The sequence below is a fragment of the Mobula hypostoma genome, chromosome 5, assembly GCF_963921235.1.
Source record: "Mobula hypostoma chromosome 5, sMobHyp1.1, whole genome shotgun sequence".
Lineage (NCBI taxonomy): Eukaryota > Metazoa > Chordata > Chondrichthyes > Myliobatiformes > Myliobatidae > Mobula > Mobula hypostoma.
Genome location: NC_086101.1, coordinates 130,974,263 through 130,994,504, shown reverse-complemented (window position 1 = coordinate 130,994,504; position 20,242 = coordinate 130,974,263).

The window sequence follows — 20,242 nt, the reverse complement described above, 5'->3', positions numbered from 1 at the left end:
ATCTGGAAATGGAGGAGATGAAGGCAAAGGTAGCATCAATGGTAGAAGAAGGGAAACCCCATTCTTTGGAGATAGAGGACATCTTAGGATGTTCAGCTGGGACATTTGAGATCTGCATGGCCTGATTGTTTTCTCAGTGTCTATTTTATTATGAGTGCAGACATCCCCCCTCTCCCTAATGCCCACAAATTATATATAATATCCCAGAAATTGATTTTTTGAGAAAGAGAGTGCGAGAGAGAGCGAGAGAGAGCGCGCACGAGAGAGAGAGAGTGCGCCATGGCAGAGTGTTCCAAAAAAAAAGAAAATATAAAAGGTACTTCACCCCAGACTACAATAAAGTGTACCCCCGCCTAATAGGGGTCAAAAATAATGACAGTGTTGCTCACTGCACCGTTTGCAACAGTGACTTTTCCATTGCTCATAGTGGGTTAAGACTGTAAAAGACATGTTGAGGTGAGTTTAACAGGTGTCATTCGTTCGGTGTTGTCTGAAAAGAGGATGCTGTCTAAGTTGCATGCCATCTTGGTCAATATCTCCCATCCACTACATAATGTACTGGGTGGGCACAGGAGTACATTCAGCCAGAGACTCATTCCACCGAGATGCAGCACAGAGCGTCATAGGAAGTCATTCCTGCCTGTGGCCATCAAACTTTACAACTCCTGGCTTCAGCAAGGTAAAGCTCAGTCCACCACACTACAACAGCAACCACTTTGTCTGCAGGTTTGTTGGTAATGTTGAGATTCGTGCAGAGTGAATGGAGGACAGTACATTCAGAGGGGTTAATATTGGAGGAGAAGAGAGGATTACTGAAGCGGAGACAGTTAATGCTGGTCAACAACTTGAGATGAAAAGATCCAGAGCAGGCAGAGAACGAGAGTGGGGTGTCCAAGAAGAGGAGGAGGGTTGGAGATTTCGAGAATCTGCAGTTTATTTACTTCTCATCACCTATGCTCCTACTCCTGAATTGGTTCCACATTGTTTCCTTGATATGATTCTTGTGAAAGATATTGGGGCATTCTGCCATGTAAAATGAACTGCAGATCTGCATTAGACTGCAGTAAGATATCCCTTTTTCCATAGAAAGGAAGCTTTCAATATGGAAAACATTAGAAAGTCTGCAGATACTGGAAGTCCAAAGGTAGAGATCTACTTGCAGGGATACGTTCCGGAGGTGGCGTAGGTGGATAGGGAGATAAAGATAAGCTTGGTGGTAGGTCCTCTTTGAAAATGGCAGAATTTATAAAGGATGTTGTGTTGAATACAGAGGCTCATGGGGTGGTCGAAGTATGAGGACTCGAGTTCAGTGAGGCAGGAGCAGACAGACAGTAGGCCTACCCAGACAGTCAAGTAGGAGGTAGAAGTGAGCAGCGCTGGGTATGCGAACTATGTTTAGTGACAGTGGATAGGAGCTCTCCAGAGCTGATGAAGTCAGTGATAGTGTCAGAGACATTTTTCAGACAGTCCGGAGTGAGGTCTTCTTCAGGGTAGTTCTGAGAGTTGCCTCCTGGCTTCAGCAAGGTAAAGCTCAGTCCACCACACTACAACAGCGACCACTTTGTCTGCAGGTTTGTTGGTAATGTTGAGATTCGTGCAGAGTGAATGGAGGACAGTGCATTCAGAGGGGTTAATATTGGAGGAGAAGAGAGGATTATTGAAGCGGAGACAGTTAATGCTGGTCAACAACTCGAGATGAAAAGATCCAGAGCAGGCAGAGAACGAGAGTGGGGTGTCCAAGAAGAGGAGGAGGGTTGGAGACTGGAGAAGGGGTCATCAGTCATAGGGTGTGGAGTTCTAGCCAAAGGAGTTAGCTCAGAGATGGAGATGATGGAAGAAGAGCTTTGCGTCATGGATGGTGCAGAACTCACTGAGGAGCAGGTGAAAGGGGCAAAGGTAAAGCCCTTGCTGAGGACAGAATGCTCTGCCTCAGAGAGGGGAAGGTCGGAGGGAATGGTGAAGACACGGCAAGGATTAGAGCTAGGATCTGTGTGGGGAAGAGTGTTGGTGGTGCTGGAAGAGAGAGAAGGGTTGGGGTGTACAAGGAAGGTAGAGTGGGAGGGACGTGGAGGCTCCAAGGACCCAAGAGGTGATGGTGCAGCCTGAGAGACATGGAGTTGGAGAGTGGTGGTAGGGGAGGAGAGCCTGGAGTCAAGCAGCAGCAAAGAAAGCCCTGGCCTGAAATTGCTGGCAGTCGAGGTCTAGCCTGGAGCTGGAGATAGAGGCTGTGAAATTTGCAGTCTGAAAGCATCCGGCATCAAAGGAACCGGCATTAGCTGCGGTGGAATCCAGGGTCTGGATCTGCTCAAGGTCATTGGAACCAGGGTTCGCAACAATTGTGTCTCTGGTCCGGAGGTATGAAGGGCCATTGGAGCCAGGGTTAGAGTAGGCGAGATCCGTGGACTCGGGGCGTCTGAATGAATTTAAGTTTGAGTGGGAGGCAGCAGGGACTGTGGTCTGGTGGTATCCACAACCACCGGAATTGGAGTTGGAGATGATAGGATGCACAGTCTAGAGACGTGCAATCTTTACCCCTTACTAGATGAGAGGAAGGAGAAGAAGTGATGGTTGAAGGCATGGATCTGGCGGAGGATGAAATGTCAGAGAGCTCCATAACAAGTGGTGGAGAGAAATGCCACGAGCTGTGGCAGCGACTGAGACAGAGTTATCAGGCATCTCCACTTAGCAGAAAGGGTGGTGCTTAGAATTCAAAGAGAAAAGCCGTAGGAGAAGCTGTCAATCAAATGTGAATACCCGGGATCCTTGCTGGTTCCAAACCGAGACCTGAAAACTGATCTGGAAGCCACGTGGAACAAAGTGGTAGCGAAGACAAATTCCCAGGATAGATACGTGGCAAGTCTGGGTAAGTACATGTTCAAATTTCAATGTTGAAGGCAATTCTCAGCAGATGAACTTTTAAAATAATTCCAAACCCAGATTTTAAATATAAAACACAGAGAAACGGATACCTATTTCAAATTGGTTTTTGTCTGATGTCATCATATTTATTTATTTCTGATAATCTATAATATCCTATCAGGTTTTTTTAATTCAATATACATCTAACTGTCAAGAGATATTCTGTGCAGATAGCTGGGACTGTGATCTGTTGAAGGCAGTTCCCATTAGAAAACCTCCTTCAATTTTGATTTGCAATTGAGCCTCAATTCCTAGATTACTGCACTCTAGGAACCTATATTACATTTCCAGGACGCAGTGATAACTTGCGGAGACTTAGTAATGACAATTCAAACTCCAAAGTCACATGTTCTCAGATTTAAACCCAATATAGGTCAAAAAGGAGAAAAATAAATTTTCATCATGTATATTTGTTTGGATTGAAAAACTTGCACTGCTGTCACGAAAAAACAAATTTATTTGCTTTATCAATTTGAACACGTCTATTCAATTTCTGCTCATCTTTCTCTGTCTCATAGCACTAATCCTGGTTACATGAATGAAGTCCCTTGTACTCAGGGAAGAGAAAAAGAGAGTGACAATTCTGATATGCTCAGGTCACCCAGAGTTCCATTATTAAAAGAAAAGTGAAGTGAAATACCTTTTTTTTCTTCTCTACAATTATTAACTGGACAAGAGAGAGTAATTTCTATCTTACTCAATCTGACGGGATAATTGAGGGCAGATCAGACAGTGGAGACTGTTCAGAAGATAACTTTTATAGATAAATGACGGAATTTGCTACTTGATCATTGTCCTTTCACCAATTACTCTACAAGAACTTGTGTCTTGTCCATCCTTAATTGTCAGTTTGTGCTGATAATTAAAAGTGAAAGTAACTTCGCGCAACATAATAATTTCCAGTAAATGAAAATCAAAGAAAATTGTGGATACTAAAAATCTGGGATAAATATAGAAAATGCTAGAGACACTAGTTGTTAAAGCAGTAGCTGCAGATAGAGAATTAGAGTTAATGATTCAGATTGAAACCCTTTATCTTAACTGAGAAAGAGAAATAGTTAAGTAAGTTCAAAGATGCAGAGAATATCTGCCCTTGCCCACATCTTCTTGGCAACTTAACAATTTTAATATGTTTCTCTTTTCCCAGTGGTAACACTTCCCTGTATTTTCTGTTTTTATATATTATTAATAATTTCCAGTCTATGTCATTGGCTGGAAAAGAAACAATTGAAATATTCTGATGCATTCTTGTATTTAGAAAACATTTTTAATTGATAAGTTTATAAACTTAAATGTTTTAATAATTTTTTAAAATTATCTTCACATGGCGAATTAGCTACTCAAATTTAGTCCAGCAGAAGGTATATGACAGAATAATTGGGGGAGTCATTACATATGCAAAGGAGAATGGATTAAAGAGAAATAAAGATTGGAAATTCTCTGAGAGCTGGCAGAGGCAATGGAATGAATGGCCTGCTTCAACACCATATGAAATAATTCTAAAAATCAGTGCACTTCTTTACTGTCTCTCTCCCTTTTTAATTGTTTTTAATCCAACCTTCTTTCTTCTCTCTCTATGTCTGCAATAGCATAATGTAAATCATTGGTCCAGAGACAAGAGATCAAATCCCATCAGTACAGCTGGGGAATTAGAATTTATTACTGATTAGAAAAGAAAAATCTTATGCAATAAATAAAGTGTTCTTATTGCTGTAAAATCTCTTTTGGTTTACTAATAGCCTTCAGAGAAGAAAATCAGTCATCCTTTGAGAGTCAGGCATCTGTGTAAATCCAGACCCAGCACCGTGGTTCACTCTTAACCTCCTCTTTAATTCAGGGCTGTAAAGGACAACCAATCAAAATTGGCACTACAGTAACCTTTGCTTCCTAAGAATATATAGTTCAATTCTGTATCAGGTTTATAATGTTCTTTTTGTTTCATTGTATATTGTCATTTCTTAAATCTCATTGACTAAGGAGATGATTCACTGAATCCGTTACTCCCCTTTGCTATAATGCGACAGATTATGCAATTTATAATTAAAGTAAAAGAGGAATGGATAGCACTTCATGGTGTACAAGAACATATATCAGCTTTAGGTAAGAATTGCAGAATAAAGCATGATGGTCTCTTTGATTAAGGCAACTATCCATCTCCAGCAAGCAAATTTCATTCAGAAGCCAAAGTAAGAGAATGGCTGTAAAGTCATTTTCACTTTGGATGAATTTAGTAATGACTGTTCTGAATCACTGGATATCAATAACCTTCTACAGGTAAACTTCCTAAATTTGAAAAGAATGTCAGCTTTTGCTGGACAATTTTGTGATAATCTACCTATTCTAATTTCAGCTACAGGTTAAATAATAATTGAATGATATTGGTATGTCTGGATAGAACTAAGTTATCAATGAAAAATAAATATGCATATGGGAGAGAACTATAAATCAGAATCTAGATTTATTATCACTGACTTAGATAATATGAAATCTGCAGTTTTGTAACAGCAAATACAGTGCACAGACATAAAAATACTATAAATTACAAATATAAATAAAGAGCGCAAAACAAAATAAATAACAAATTAGAGTTCATGGGTTCCTGGACCATTTTGAAATTTAATTGTGGCGGTCCAGAAGCTGTTTCTGAGTTGTTCTGTGTGGGTCTTCAGCCTCTCGCACCTCTTTCCTAATAGTAGTCGTGAGAAGAGAGCATGTCCTGGATGATGGTGGGCAGTTAGTGATAGATGCTGCCTTCTTAAAGCGCTGTCTCTTGAAGTTCTCCTAGAAAATAAAGAAGGTTGTATCAGCAATGGAGCTGGTTGTGTCTACTAAGCCCTGCAGCCTCTTGCAATCCAATGCATTGGAACCAGTCATACAGGAATCAGTCAGAATGATTGCCATCATACATCTGTATAAATCTGCAAAATATTTTATGACAAATATCCTCAAACACCTAATGAAACAGAGTTACTGATATGCCTTCTTCTTCATTGCATCGATGTTTTGGATCAAGAATAGATCAATCAAGGTGTTGATATTCAGGAACTTGAAGCACCTCACCATCTCTCTCCTGGACTACTGTGTGTTCTCCCAATTTCCCCCTCCTAAAGTCCATAATAAATTCTTTGGTCTTGCTGGAGTTGAGTGCAATGTTGTTGTTGCAACAGCACTTTTATGCCTCCTTGACATGAGCTGAGACTGTACCAACTACAGTGTTGTCATCTGTAAATTAATAGATGGCATTTGAACTATACTGTTAGAGAACTGTTTGAGGCCACAATGTGTAAAATATCTTCAATTCCTAGATATACAATTTATGTTGATATGTGTCTTTGACAAAATGACACATGATGACCTACAACTCATGCAAAATCCAAGAACATTTGTGCTGGAACACAGGACTGGAGATCAAGCTTTTGTAAATTTAAGGAGCAGATAATATGTAAGTAAAGAGAGGGTCCACAAATTATCATTAGTGGACAGGACTAAAGAAAATCTGCATTTTGTAAACATATTCAGGACAAAAGAATAACCATGGAAAATATATGGTCCATTAGGGCAATCTGCTCATGGAGCCAGACAATATAGACAAGGTCCTAACTGAATAGTTTTCATTATTATTTTCACAAAGGAAACATAATTTGTTGTTGAAGGATTCAGCAGGGATGAGAAAAAATGAAATTATAGTCCAAGTCTTCATAAATACAAAGGTATTAGCAGATTAAAGTTGGATAGCAACTCTCAAAACACGCTGGAGGAAATCAGCAGGTCGGGCAGCATCCGTAGAAAAGATCGGTCGACGTTTCGGGCTGGAACCCTTCATCAGGACTGTAGGGGGAAGGGGCAGAGGCCCTATAAAGAAGGTGGGGGGAGGGTGGGAAGGAGAAGGCTAGTAGGTTCAAGGTGAAAAACCAGTAAGGGGAAAGATAAAGGGGTGGGGGAGGGGAAGCAGGGAGGTGATAGGCAGGAAAGGTGAAGAAAGAATAGGGGAAAACACAATGGGTAGTAGAAGGAGGCGGAACCAAGACGGAGGTGGTAGGCAGCTGGGGGAGGGGGCAGAGTGACATAGGGATAGGGGAAGGGAGGGGGAGGGATTTACCAGAAGTTGGATAATTTTATGTTCATACCAAGGGGCTGGAGACAACCTAGATGGTATATGAGGTGTTGCTCCTCCAACCTGAGTTTAGCCTCATCATGGCAGTAGAGGAGGCCATGTATGGACATACCTGAATGGGAGTGGGAAGCAGAGTTGAAGTGGGTGGCTACTGGGAGATCCTGTCTGTTTTGGCGGATGGAGCAGAGGTGCTCGACGAAGCAGTCCCCCAATCTGCGTCGGGTTTCACCGATGTAGGGGAGGCCGCACCGGGAGCACCGGATTCAATAGGTGACCCCAACAGACTCACAAGTGAAGTGTTGCCTCACTTGGAAGTACTGTTTGGGGCCCTGAATGGTGGCAAGGGAGGAGGTGTAGGGACAGGTGTAGCACTTACGCTTACAGGGATAAGTGCCAGGTGGGAGATCCGTGGGGAGGGACTTGTGGACCAGGAATTCGTGGAGGGACCAATCCCTGCGGAAGGCAGAGGGGGTGGAGAGGGAAAGATGTGTTTAGTGGTGAGGTCCTGTTGAAGGTTGCGGAAGTTGCGGAGGACAATGTGTTGAAACCGGAGGCTGGTGGGGTGGTAGGTGAGGACAAGGGGAACTCTGTCCCTGTTATGGTGGCAGGAGGATGGGGTGAGAGCCGAAGTGCGGGAAATGGAGGAGATGTGGGTGACGGCGTCATTGATGACAGCAGAAGGGAAACCACGATCCTTAAAGAAAGAGGACATTTGAGATGTCCTGGAATGGAAAACCTCATCCTCGGAGCAGATGCGGCGGAGACGGAGAAACTGGGAATAGGGAATGGCATTTTTGCATGTAAAGTTGGATAATTCTCCAGGGGTTGGATTGCATTGAGAGGAGGGGAAGGGATTGGTGGGGTTCTAGCTGAGCTTTGCGAATCTTCTCTGGCCACGAGTACCTGATGACCAGATGAAAGAAACTATAGTTCCTATTTTCAACATGGCATCCGGTTAAAGCTTGCCAATACCAAACATGTGAGTTTAACATCAATAGTAGGAGCAATTATCAGAAAACTTCAGAGTGACAGATTGAATGATCATCTGGAAAGTCAAGGACCTTTCAGAAATAGCCAATGCAAATTTGTCAAGGGCAGATTCTGTCTGGCCAACCTGAGTGATTTCTTTGAAGAGGCAGTAAAGTGTATTGGTGAGAGCAGTGCAGTAGGTATGGCTTACACAAACTTCAGTAATGTCTTGACAGCATCCCACATAGGACAATGGTCCAAATTTTTAGAAACCAGTCCATAAACTAGATACACAATTGGTTTGAATAGAAGACAGAGAGTGAATGCAGAGGGTTATTTTTGTGACAGGGTGCCTAGTAATGTTCCACAGGGATCAGTTTGGGATCCTTACTGTTCGTTAAATATGTGAGGTACTTAACTGTGGATATGAGAAGCTGAATTAGTAAGTTTGCAAATGGACTAAGATTCATGGAGTTGTTGACATTATTGAATTTAGTCTTAGGCTACAAGGTGATATCAATGTGAATTGAAATGAATTGACTTTATAACTTACATCCTTCATATACATGAGGAGTAAAAATCTTCATGCTGTGTCTCCGTCTAAATGTGCAATGTGCAATTATAGTAATCTATAATAAATATTAAGTACAACAGGATAGTCAATATAACGTAGAAATACAGTTGCGTCAGCATGAATTAAGCACTCTGATGAGCTGATGGAAGAAGCTGTCCTGGAGCCTGTTGGTCCTGGCTTTTCTGCTGTGGTACCATTTCCCAGATGATAGCATCTGCAACAGTTTGTGGTTGGGGTGACTCGAGTCTCCAATGATCCCCTGGGCCCTTTTTACACACCTGTTTTTGTAAGTGTCCTGAATAGCGGGAAGTACACATCTACAAATGCACTGGGCTATCTGCACCACTCTCTGCAGAGTCCTGCAATTGAGGGAAGTGCAGTTCCCATAACCAGGACGTAGCCAATCAGAATGCTGTTAATCGTGACCCTATAGAAAGTTCTTAGAGTTTGGGGGGCCTTACCAAATTTCTTCAACCATCTGAGGTGAAAGAGGCACTGTTGTGCCTTTTTCACCACACAGCCAGTATGTGAGATCCTTGGTGATGTTTATGCCAAGGACCTTAAATCTGTTCACCCTCGCTACACCCAGTCAATTGATATCTATAGGGGTTAGCCTGTCTCAATTTCTCCTGTAGTACACAACCAGCTCCTTTGTTTTTGCGACATTATGACAACACTGTGTCAGGGTGATTAAATTTACTCTCTGTAGGCTGCCTCATTATCATTTGGGATTTGGCCAATCAGTGTAGTGTTGTCAGCAAGTTTAATTAGCAGATTGGAGCTGTGGTAGCGACACAGTCATGTACATACAGAGAGTAAAGAAGGGGGCTTAGTACACAGCCCTGAGGGGCACCTGTGTTGTGGGTCAGAGAAGCAGAGGTGAGGGCGCCCACTCTTACCACCTGCTGGCAATCTGACAGGAAGTGAAGGATCCAGCTACACAATGCAGAGTGAAGGCAACTCTGTAACTTTCAGAATAGCTATGGATAAAGATAGGTATGGTCCTTGTGGGAGAGTTTTAAATTGGAGTAGGACATATTATGAGGGCATGAGGCAGGAAATAAGAAACATTAATTGGGAACACCTTTTCTCTGACAAGTTCACATCAGACATGTGGAGGCTGTTTAAAGATGAGTTTGAATCAACAAACTCATTCATTAGGCCAGTGATTTTGTGGAGATGGAACTGGACTCTCTGCCGGTGGTGTCTGAAAAGAGGATGCTGTCTAAGTTGCATGCCATCTTGGACAATGTCTCCCATCCACTACATAATGGACTGGTTGAGCACAGGAGTACATCCAGCCAGACACTCATTCCACCGAGATGCAGCACAGAGCGTCATAGGAAGTCATTCCTGCCTGTGGCCATCAAACTTTACAACTCCTCCCTTGGAGGGTCAGACACCCTGAGCCAATAGGCTGGTCCTGGACTTATTTCCTGGCATAATTTACATATTACTGTTTAATTATTTATGTTTTTATTACTATTTAATTATTTATGGTGCAACTGTAACGAAAACCAATTTCCCTCAGGATTAATAAAGTATGACTACGACTATGACTATGAACTGCATAGAATACAAGTAAGGTAGATGGAAGGATGGTGATGGAAAGATAAGGGAACCTTGGATATCCAGACAGATGATGAATTTAGTCAAGATGAAAAAGGAAAAGTATACAAAGCTTTATAAATTAGAATTAAACAAAGTACATGATGAGATTGCTGAGCCTTTGACCAGTATCTCCGTGTCCTCTCTAGCCACAGGTGAAATCCTAGAGGACTGATGAGTGGCTAATGTTGTACCTCTATTTAAAAGAGAACAAGAAAAATTCCTGGGAACTACAGACCGGAGAGACTCACAACAGTCAAAGGGCAATTGCTGGAGAAAATTCTTAGGGATAAGATATATGAGCATTTGGAAATACATAGCCTAATTAGGGAGAGCCAGAATGACTTTGTGCATGGCATGTCATACCTTACCAACTTGACTGATTTTTGAAAACAGTAACGAGAGAGATTGATGAGGTTAGGGCAATGGATGTTGTCTACATGGATTTTATTAAGGCACTTGACAAAGTCCCTCATGGGAGGCTAATCCAGAAGATTAAGATGCAAGGGATCCATGGAGAATTGGCTGTTTAGATTCAGAACTGACTTGCACATAGAAGACAGAGGGTAGTGGTCGAAGGGATTCATTCTAGCTGGAGGTCTGTGATTACTGGTGTGCCACAGGGATCTGTGCAACACTCACAACACGCTGGAGGAACTCTGCAGGTCGGGCAGCATCCATGGAAACGATGAGTCGACGTTTCAGGCCAGAACCCTTCGTCAGGTCTGTAGGGGGAAGGGGCAGAGGCCCTATAAAGAAGGTGGGGAGGGTGGGAAGGAGAAGGCTGGTAGGTTCCAGGTGAAAAACCAGTAAGGGGAAAGATAAAGGGGTGGGGGAAGGGAGGCAGGGAGGTGATAGGCAGGAAAGGTGAAGAAAGAATAGGGGAAAACACAATGGGTAGTAGAAGGAGGCGGGACCATGAGGGAGGTGGTAGGCAGCTGGGGGAGGGGGCCCCCTCCCTCCCTTCCTCTATCCCTATGTCACTCTGCACCCCCCACCCAGCTGCCTACCACCTCCCTCATGGTTCCGCCTCCTTCTACTACCCATCGTGTTTTCCCCTATTCTTTCTTCTCCTTTCCTGCCTATCACCACCCTGCCTCCCCTCCCCCACCCCTTTATCTTTCCCCGTACTGGTTTCTCACCTGGAACCTACCAGCCTTCTCCTTCCCACCCTCCCCCCACCTTCTTTATTGGGCCTCTGCCCCTTGCCCCTTGCCCCTACAGTCCTGACGAAGGGTTCCGGCCCGAAACGTCGACTCATCGTTTCCATGGATGCTGCCCGACCTGCTGAGCTCCTCCAGCCTGTTGTGAGTGTTGCTTTGACCCCAGCATCTGCAGATTATTTTGTGTTTACCACAGGGATCTGTGCTGGGACCTCTGCTGTTGGTGATGTATATAAATGACCTAAATGAAAATGTAGATGGATTTACAGATGATACCAATATTGGTAGAGTTGTGGATAGCTTAAAGACTGTCAAACAATACAGCACAGTATAGATCCGTTACAGATATGGGAAGAGAAATGGCAGATGCAGCTTAACCAAGATAAATGTGATGTGTTACACCTTGGTAGGGCAAATGCAAGGAGACAGTACACTGTTAAGAGCAAGATCCTTGAGAGTGTTGTTAAGCAGAGAGATCTTGGAGACCAAGTTCATAGCACCTTGAACGTGGCCACACAGGTTGTTAAGGTAGTTAAAAAGCTTATGGAATGTTTGCTTTTATTGTTGAGGCACTGAGTTAAAAAATCAAGAGGTTATGTTACAACTTTATAAAACTCTGGTTAGAACACGTCTGGAAGACTGCATACAGTTCTGGTTACCCCACAATAAGAACAAAGCTAACGTTTTGGAGAGGATGTCAAAGAGGTTTACTAGAATGCCGCCTGGTTTAGAGGGCATGTGCTATCATGAGAGGCTAGCTAAACTTAGATTGTTTACTCAGGAGTGCCAGAGGTTGAGCGGAGATCTGACAGAGGTTTACAAGATTATGAGAGCCATTGATAAATATGGACAGAGAGTATCTGTTTCCCAAAGTTGAAATCTCTAATACCAGGGGGCATGAATTGAATGTGAGAGGGAGTAGGTTCAAAGGAGATGTGAGGGGTAAGTTTTTTACTTAAAGAGTCAAAGATATCTGGAATGTGCTGCCTGGTATGGTGGTAGAGGGAAATACATTGGTGCGTTTTAAGAGATGTTTGGATATACACATAGACGTAAGGAAGATGGAGGGATATAGATATGGTGTAGGTAGGAGAGATTAATGTTTGGGTATTTTTGATTTGCTTTTTAGCTGGCTTAGCACAACATCGTGGGCCAGATGGCCTGTTCCTATTGCTGATGCTGTACTGTCCTATGTTGTAGTATTATGTCCAGTTTGGTCACCACATTATAGATAGGATTTGATTGTGCTGGAAAGGGTGCAGAGAAGATTCGCCAAGGTATTGTTTGGAATGAAGCAGTTCAGTTATGAGGAGAGTCTGGAGAGGATAGGTCTATTTACCCCAGAGCAGAAGAGGCTCAGACTCAAAAACATTTACTTTTCCCAAGCTGACAAGATTATCAACCCCTCCACCCATTAAACCTCCCCACGGCACTCCCCAACACCACTACTTTATCATATCCTATCAGAGTCACTTTATGTACAGATACTATTGTACCTAGTGTCACTCTATGTACATTCATTTAGTCTATGTATATAAGCTAATCTATGTATTTAGATTTAGTGTGCTGTTACGTACCCCGTAACTGGGTTGCCAAACCAGCAGAAATGGATCACTCAGTTGGAGTCTGGAGTACTAGAACTAAGAAAGTTTTATTAAAGAAACAAGCAACACAGTAATCGAAAGGATAATAAATGCAACAATTCAACAATGATAACCACACATGTGCACAGAATTAAGATAACAGCATCAATCAAGCTCTATCGTTGTCTAGGGGTAAATGACCAATTTCAAAATGACTCAAAGTTCAGTCCAGTTTAGTAGTTCAGTTCGCAGTAATCGTTGCCATGGCGATGGACAAGGTGGGGAAGAGAGACATAGAATAGGAACAACTCATCATTCAGCACAGCTTCACTCACAGACCAGCGAGATGGCTCACAAACAGCATTTGGGCGGGTCCTTGGTGATGTCACCTGAGGTCACCGACTGTGACCCCTCCTCCAGATGCGGTCGATCCTCTGCAGTGAACCCGGCACCCAGGCAAGGGCGGACACACACCGGGTTCCCGCTGATCGTACCTTTCCACCCTTGTCGTTGTCCGGTACTTCTCACCCACTCATGAGAAGCGCACCGCTTCCAGGGTCTCGTTACCTCGGGTGGCGTGTGTGTCTGTCTTAGCGAACCTGTCCCTTTTTATCCCCCTGCTGGGGTATCGCCTGTCCATCACGTCAAACAGTTCAGGGTTCAAAGGGGGGAGCCGCTCCAGACAGCTCTTCCTCCCACATCCCTTCATTACACATCTCCAGACGCTGCTCCATTGTTCCTTATCTCTCCTTCCCCTGAGGGCAGGTGGCAGACCAACTGCTGATGCCACTGATGCTAGCCCAGGCCAGCAAACATCTTAATTTTATGTGTATTCTCGTAACAGTGCTTTATTATTGCGTTCTTTATGCTTATTGCGTTTTTCATGCTACATCAGATCAAGAGTAACAATCAGTTTATTCTCCTTTATACTTGTGTACTGGTGAATAGCAATAAGCATTCTTGAATCTATGAGGGGACATGGCTGAGATATATAAATCTATAAGAGGTAGATTGCAGGAACCATTTATGCATATCAGGAATAGATAAAACTAGAAGACATAGGTTTTGGATAAGTTGTAAGAGTTAAAAGAGATTTGTGAGGTTTGAGAGGGAGTGGAGTGTAGATAGGGTGGATCTTTTTTAACCCAGAGAATGCCGAGTACCTGGAATAAACCTCCTGGGAAAACATGAAAGCAGAGTCACTGACAGCATTTGCGAAGTGTCTAGAGGAGAATTTGAATCGTCTAGCTGGGCCAAGTGCTGTATGATGGGATTAATACAAATGGTTGCCTATTGGTTGGCAGGGGCACGATTAGACAACTGGTTTGCTTCCATGCTGAATGGGCTTGTAATTCTATAAGGATATTTGTGAAAGACATGTGTCAATGAGGAGAAATCCATTTTACCACTCAGACCTTTGTTTTTTTAAAATTCACATACAATGTACTGGGCAATAAAGTTAAATGCAAGCTTGTTGAGTTCAGTGACAACATCAAAATAAAGGAAGCAGTAAATCCCATGGTGTTCATCAAGACTGAAGCATGTTTCTAGTGACAGCACAGGAGAGAGTATTGAGAGGTTAGCAATGTTCTGAGGCTTGTGTACATTATTAAAGAGCATTCATTGTGTGCTGCAGGAGAATTGCATTATTGTGGATACTGATATCACAGCTGGTACATTAATGACTGCTCTCCGTGGTGGCTGAAAATTGCCCATGGCACTTTGTGAAAGGCAAAGGTATCCTTATAGTATCCTGTCTCAAGCTTATGAAACTTTCCTATACACAAATCTATCTACTTCCTTTCCATGCAATTATAATGACACCTATTGTTCAAACTGTCTTGTTAACAGTGAAGTGATTTCAATATTAGATTAGATACAACTTTATTGTCATTGTGCCGAGTACAGATACAAAGCCAATGAAATGCAGTCAGCATCTAACCAGAAATGCAAAGAATAGTGTTATTTACGAAATAACTGTGAATAAAAAGTAAGTGCTACAGCACACAAATATAAAAGTACTGAGACAGTACAATATGGGTGCAATACAGCTTAACACTGTGATGTGTGCTTCAGCAGGGTCACAGCCTCAGGGAAGAAGCTCTTCCTGTGTCTGCTGGTGTGGGAGCGGAGGCTCCTGTAGCGCCTACCAGATGGGAAGAGAGTAAAAAGTCCATGGTTAGGGTGAGATGCATCCTTGATAATGCTTTTCACCCTGCCCAGGCAGAGTTTATGCTTGATGTTGTTAATGGTGGGCAACTGAGTGCCGATAATCAGCTGGGCAGTTTTCACCACAGGCTGGAATGCTTTGTGGTCCAATTATTAATGTGAAAAATATTATGTAAATGTAAGTTATTTATTTCTTTTACATCAATTATGCTTCATTTGCGCCAGCAACAAATAAAAAAGGAATTAATAGACTTTACTCTAAAATTGCATCAAATATACATAATAAAAGCACCAAGTATAGTTTTTTACATCTAAATTCAAAGCCAGAAAGCAAAGATATGATCTTTGAAATGTGTGCTGATGTAAATGCAAAAAATAGAAATGAGCTGTATGGAGTTAATTTAATCTGAGCATCATATCCCTGCAAAAATCAGGCAAATCTCCCTACTGAACATATACTTGCATTGATAAAATATTTAGCAATGATATTTAAAAAACATTTTCACGGAAAGAGAAAAAGACACCTGGAATAAACTGCCCTGAAAGGTAATGGAGACAAAAGCATTGGGCACATTCAAACTGTAGTTGGGATGCTATAACGGCAGAACTGTCTTAGTAGTGGAACAGGTTTTGAAGGGATTAATAACCATTTTTCTTCCTTGAGGTCTCTGATGCATTACTCAATTTGTATTGGTTTCCTCTTTAATCAAGACTCAATATGAACTTCTCTGAACTCCTTTCACCATCATTGTGAATGATTTGCAACATCCTGAAATAATCTGGGGCAATGTTAATGTGAATTAATCTTTTATTAAATGCAGTGCCTTAGATACATTTGTAATAGCATTGCAATGCATTTGAAGAGTGTGAAAATTGCCCATCAATTGCAAGGTTAAAAGGTCAGTTCTCTTTTTTTTGATTCAGCTATTAATGTTTCTCAAGTGGCCCTAATTATGGGCTCTGCAGATTCTTCTCAGGACCCATCCAGAGACTGAAGGATTAGTGAATCTATTCAAAGTGTTCCCCTAGGATAACACTGACCATTAAGATGAGGTAAGAATTTTATTCGTATTTAGGTATCTCAGCCACATGCACAATACCTCCTTAAAAATTCACGTCAGTCATAAAACACACCTTTATGGCTCTGTTTTGCTGCTGATGCAGCTGATTTGCTGGTCACTATTCTTCAAGTTAGTTCAGAATCTTAATCTTAGAAGGTGCATTAAAAACTTGCAGTATGGATAGTTTGCAACTTCTAGCTACTTTTGTAAAGCTTACAGGCAGCTAACACAAACTAAATCAATTACAAATCAAACTAGATTGAAATTTAGACACCTGCCAAGAGAAGGAGTAGATAATAGCGAAGAGAAAATATCCCTCTGACACTTCTTAGACTTCACTTAAATGGGGTAAAAGAAGAGAAGTACAGATAAATCAAAAAGCACCTATTGAGGGAGAAACCAGTTAATGCTTCAGGTCAAAAACACTTCATCAGAGCTAAGAAAGAGAAAGCAAGTTAGTCTAGTAACAGAAGATGTGGGAGAGCAAATGAAATGACTATAATAGGGTGAAATAATGGCTAGCCATTTCATGGAGTGTAGCTTCTTTGTTTCATATGTTACTAAGGTTGTGGTATTGTGTGGTCTGCTTTCCTGAGATGTGCTGATTAGGGTAGAATATATAAATGAAAGGAAAAAGGAGCAGAACAATGGTATGTACAAATGAACTCCTGATATGAAGCCAAAAAAATAGTAAGTTATCTAAAGTTGTAGAATTCAATATTGAGTTGTGAGTGTTGTAATGTGCACAGATGTTCCCTGAGCTTACATTAAGTTTTATTGTAATGATGCAGGAGACCATGGCAGACATCCCACCTCTCCCGGAAGTTCCGGGAGTCTCCCGCATATTAATAACAGCTCCCTGATGCCCGCAAATTATATACAATATCACAGAAATGAGAGGGAGAGGGAGAGCGGGAGCAGGAGTGAGATCGAGAGCGGGAGCAAAAGCGAGCATGCTGATTGGTCTCTCTTTGTGCTAAGTAGACCTATCAGTTTTCTCTGTGGGCAGGCTTTACAGTTGACCTCTGTCTCTCGGTCAGTTCAGTTTCATGTCCTGCATCGCCATGGCAAAGTGTTTCAAAAAAGATATAAAAAGCACTTCACCCCAAACTGCACTAAAGTGTACCCCTGCCTAATAGGGGTCAAAAATAATGACAGTGCTGCTCGCTGTGCTGTTTGCAACAGTGACTTTTCTATTGCTCATGGTGGGTTAAATGACTGTAAAAGACATGTTGAGGTGATTTTAATAGGTGTCATTCATTCATTAGCATAGCTAACGTTATTTAAACTAGCTGGCTAGCTGCCAAGGAGCTACCCTATTGATGTCCTATGTGATGAGGCCAAATTCCCTGTAGACGTGCCTAAAGTTGTAATAGAATTAAAAAAACAATTCCATGATAATATATAAGTACATACTGTATTTTAATGTCACATTTTTTGCATATACCCAGTTTACAGATTAGACAAAATCACTAAACAAAGTATTACATAAGATAATGTAATAAGGATACACCTTATGCTTTTATTTCTTCTAGGGACCACAACATATTAGGGAGGCTAATCGCAGGAAAGGCTGCTCAAGTATTTCACAGTTCTTTTCAGCAGAGCCACATCATAGTACAAGGAAATCTTGCAAAAGAAATAGAAAAGCTATTTGCATTAGCATTGAGATTGCCAACAAAGTATTCAACAAGGAATATATATATATTCCTGTGTGTGTGTGTGTGTGTGTGTGTGTGTGTGTGTGTGTGTGTGTGTAAGTAGTTTCAATATGTGTCAAATAAATTGTTGTGTTCTTTCATAATCAAGTGTCCCGCATACGTGCGCCCTTGGAGGTCAACCCGGGGGCGGGGGGGATATGGGGTTGCAGGGGGCAGGGGTGCTACCTCCCTGAAATGGTGGTTCTATCTCCCTGAAATGAGTTTTTGCAGGGTGGGATGTCTGCCATGGATGTGTCAGAGAGGAATGGTGAATTGTCATGGCAGGTAACTAGAAACTCAATGTCACTCCTGCAGACTGAGCTCCACAAAGCAATCACCCAATGTATGTTTGGTTCTCACTCTCTCACTCTCACTCCCTCGAACCAGACCAGGTAACAGTTTTGAAAGCCAGGAAAAGAGGCAATTGTACAACAGCATATACAAATATCTCAAGAGAAGAATTATGGAACATTTGGCATGAGTTTCCCTTCTGCAGGAGATGAGCGTCCTCCTGTTAAGTAGGGTCTAGATGTCTCACTCTCTAGCCATAAGGCCATTAGACCATGAGACTTAGGAACGAAATTAGGTCATTTTCCCCATCAAATTTGTTCTGCCATTTCATCATGGCTGATTTATTATCCCTTTCAACCCCATTCTTCTGCCTTCTTCCCATAACCTTTATCACCCTTATTAATCAAGAATTTATCAACCTTCACTTTAAGTATAATGACTTGGCATCCAGCTGTCTGTGACAATGAATTCCACAGATTCGCCAACCGCTGGCTAAAGAAATTCCTCCTCATCTTTGTTCTAAAGTGATGTCTTTCCATTATCAGGTTGTTCCCTTTGGTCCTAGACTATAGGAAACATTTATAGGAAACATCCTCTCCACATCCACTCTTAGGTTACAATGAGGTCCACTCCCCTCCCTTCATTCTTCTAAATTCCAGCTGAGTACAGGCCCAGAACCATCAAATGTCCCTCACACATTTCTCCTTTCAATCCTGGGATCATTCTTGAGAGCTTCCTCTGGCCTTTCCCTTCCAATCCCAGCACTTTCTTCCTTAGAGAAAGGGCGCCAAAAGCTGTTCAAAATACTCCAAGTGTGGTCTGACCAATGCCTTATAAAGTCAGCGTTACATCCTTGCTGGAAGGTAAGAGGTAAGTACAGGTGTGAGGGGGAAAGTTGGTGTGTGGGGAGCGGGGGTGAAAGGGAATGATTTGAGAATTTAGCTGGTGACTGTTAGAAGAGGTAAAGGGCTGAAAAAGGAGTCCGAGGTCAGTGTACTGTGGAGTAAAGGGAAGGAAATGGAAACCAGGGGGAGGCAATGAGCAGGTCTTGAGGTGGGTAAAAGGAGTCAGGGGTCTACAGGAATGAGAACCAAGTGGGGGAGGAAAACAGAGGGCAGTGATTATCAGAAGTTGGAGAAATCCTTATTCATTCCATCATGTTGGAGACTACGAAGACGGAATGTGAGGTGTTGCTCCTCCAATGTGTTTAATCTCATAGTAACAGACAGACCATGGACGGACAAATCAGTGAGGTAATGGTCACAGGGTTCTGGCTGGTCACAGGGTTCTGACTGTTGAGGTGGATGAAGCAAAAGTGTTTTATGAAGCTGTCTCCCAATCTGGATGGTGGTAAGAGAGGAGGTATAGGGACAGGTGTAGTATTGGTTGCAGGGGAAGTAGAGGGTGGTCGGTAAGGAAGGATAAGTGAGCAAGGGAGCCTTGGAAAGGGTGATCCCTGCAGAAAGCAGAGAGGGATGGGGTGCTGAAGGATGTGCCTGGTGGTGGGTTCCCATTGAGATGGCAGAAGTTATGGAGAACAATGTGCTGGATGCAGAGACTTATGGTATATAGGTGAGGACAAAGGTAACCCTAACCCTATTATGTCGGTGGTAGGGAGCATGGGATGGGTGACAGCAGACTTGTGGGAAATGGAAGAGACAGAGGTGAGAGCAACATTGATAGTAGTGGAAGGGAAGCACCAATTTTCTGAATAAAAAAAGACATCTTTTATGTCCCGGAATGGAAAGCCTCATCTCAAGACCGGATGTGGTAGAGGTTGGGTTATTGAGAGAAGGGAATTAGTATTCTTACAAGTGACAGGCTGGAAAGAGGCATATTGAAGGTAACTGGTGGAGTCAGTGAGTTTGTAAAAGATGTCAGTGGATAACCATCTCTGGAGACGGGGACAGCAAAAACAAGGAAGAAGATCCAAGTGTCATCTCTGGCAACCAACAACTGTTGTACAGAATATTCCCTTAGAGTTATGAAACATAACAATAACTTTTTAACCGAGAATGAGGTCACTCAGCCCATCATGTTGGTGCTAGATGTCTATCAGAATATGATTTCCATTCCACCCAGCAACACCTC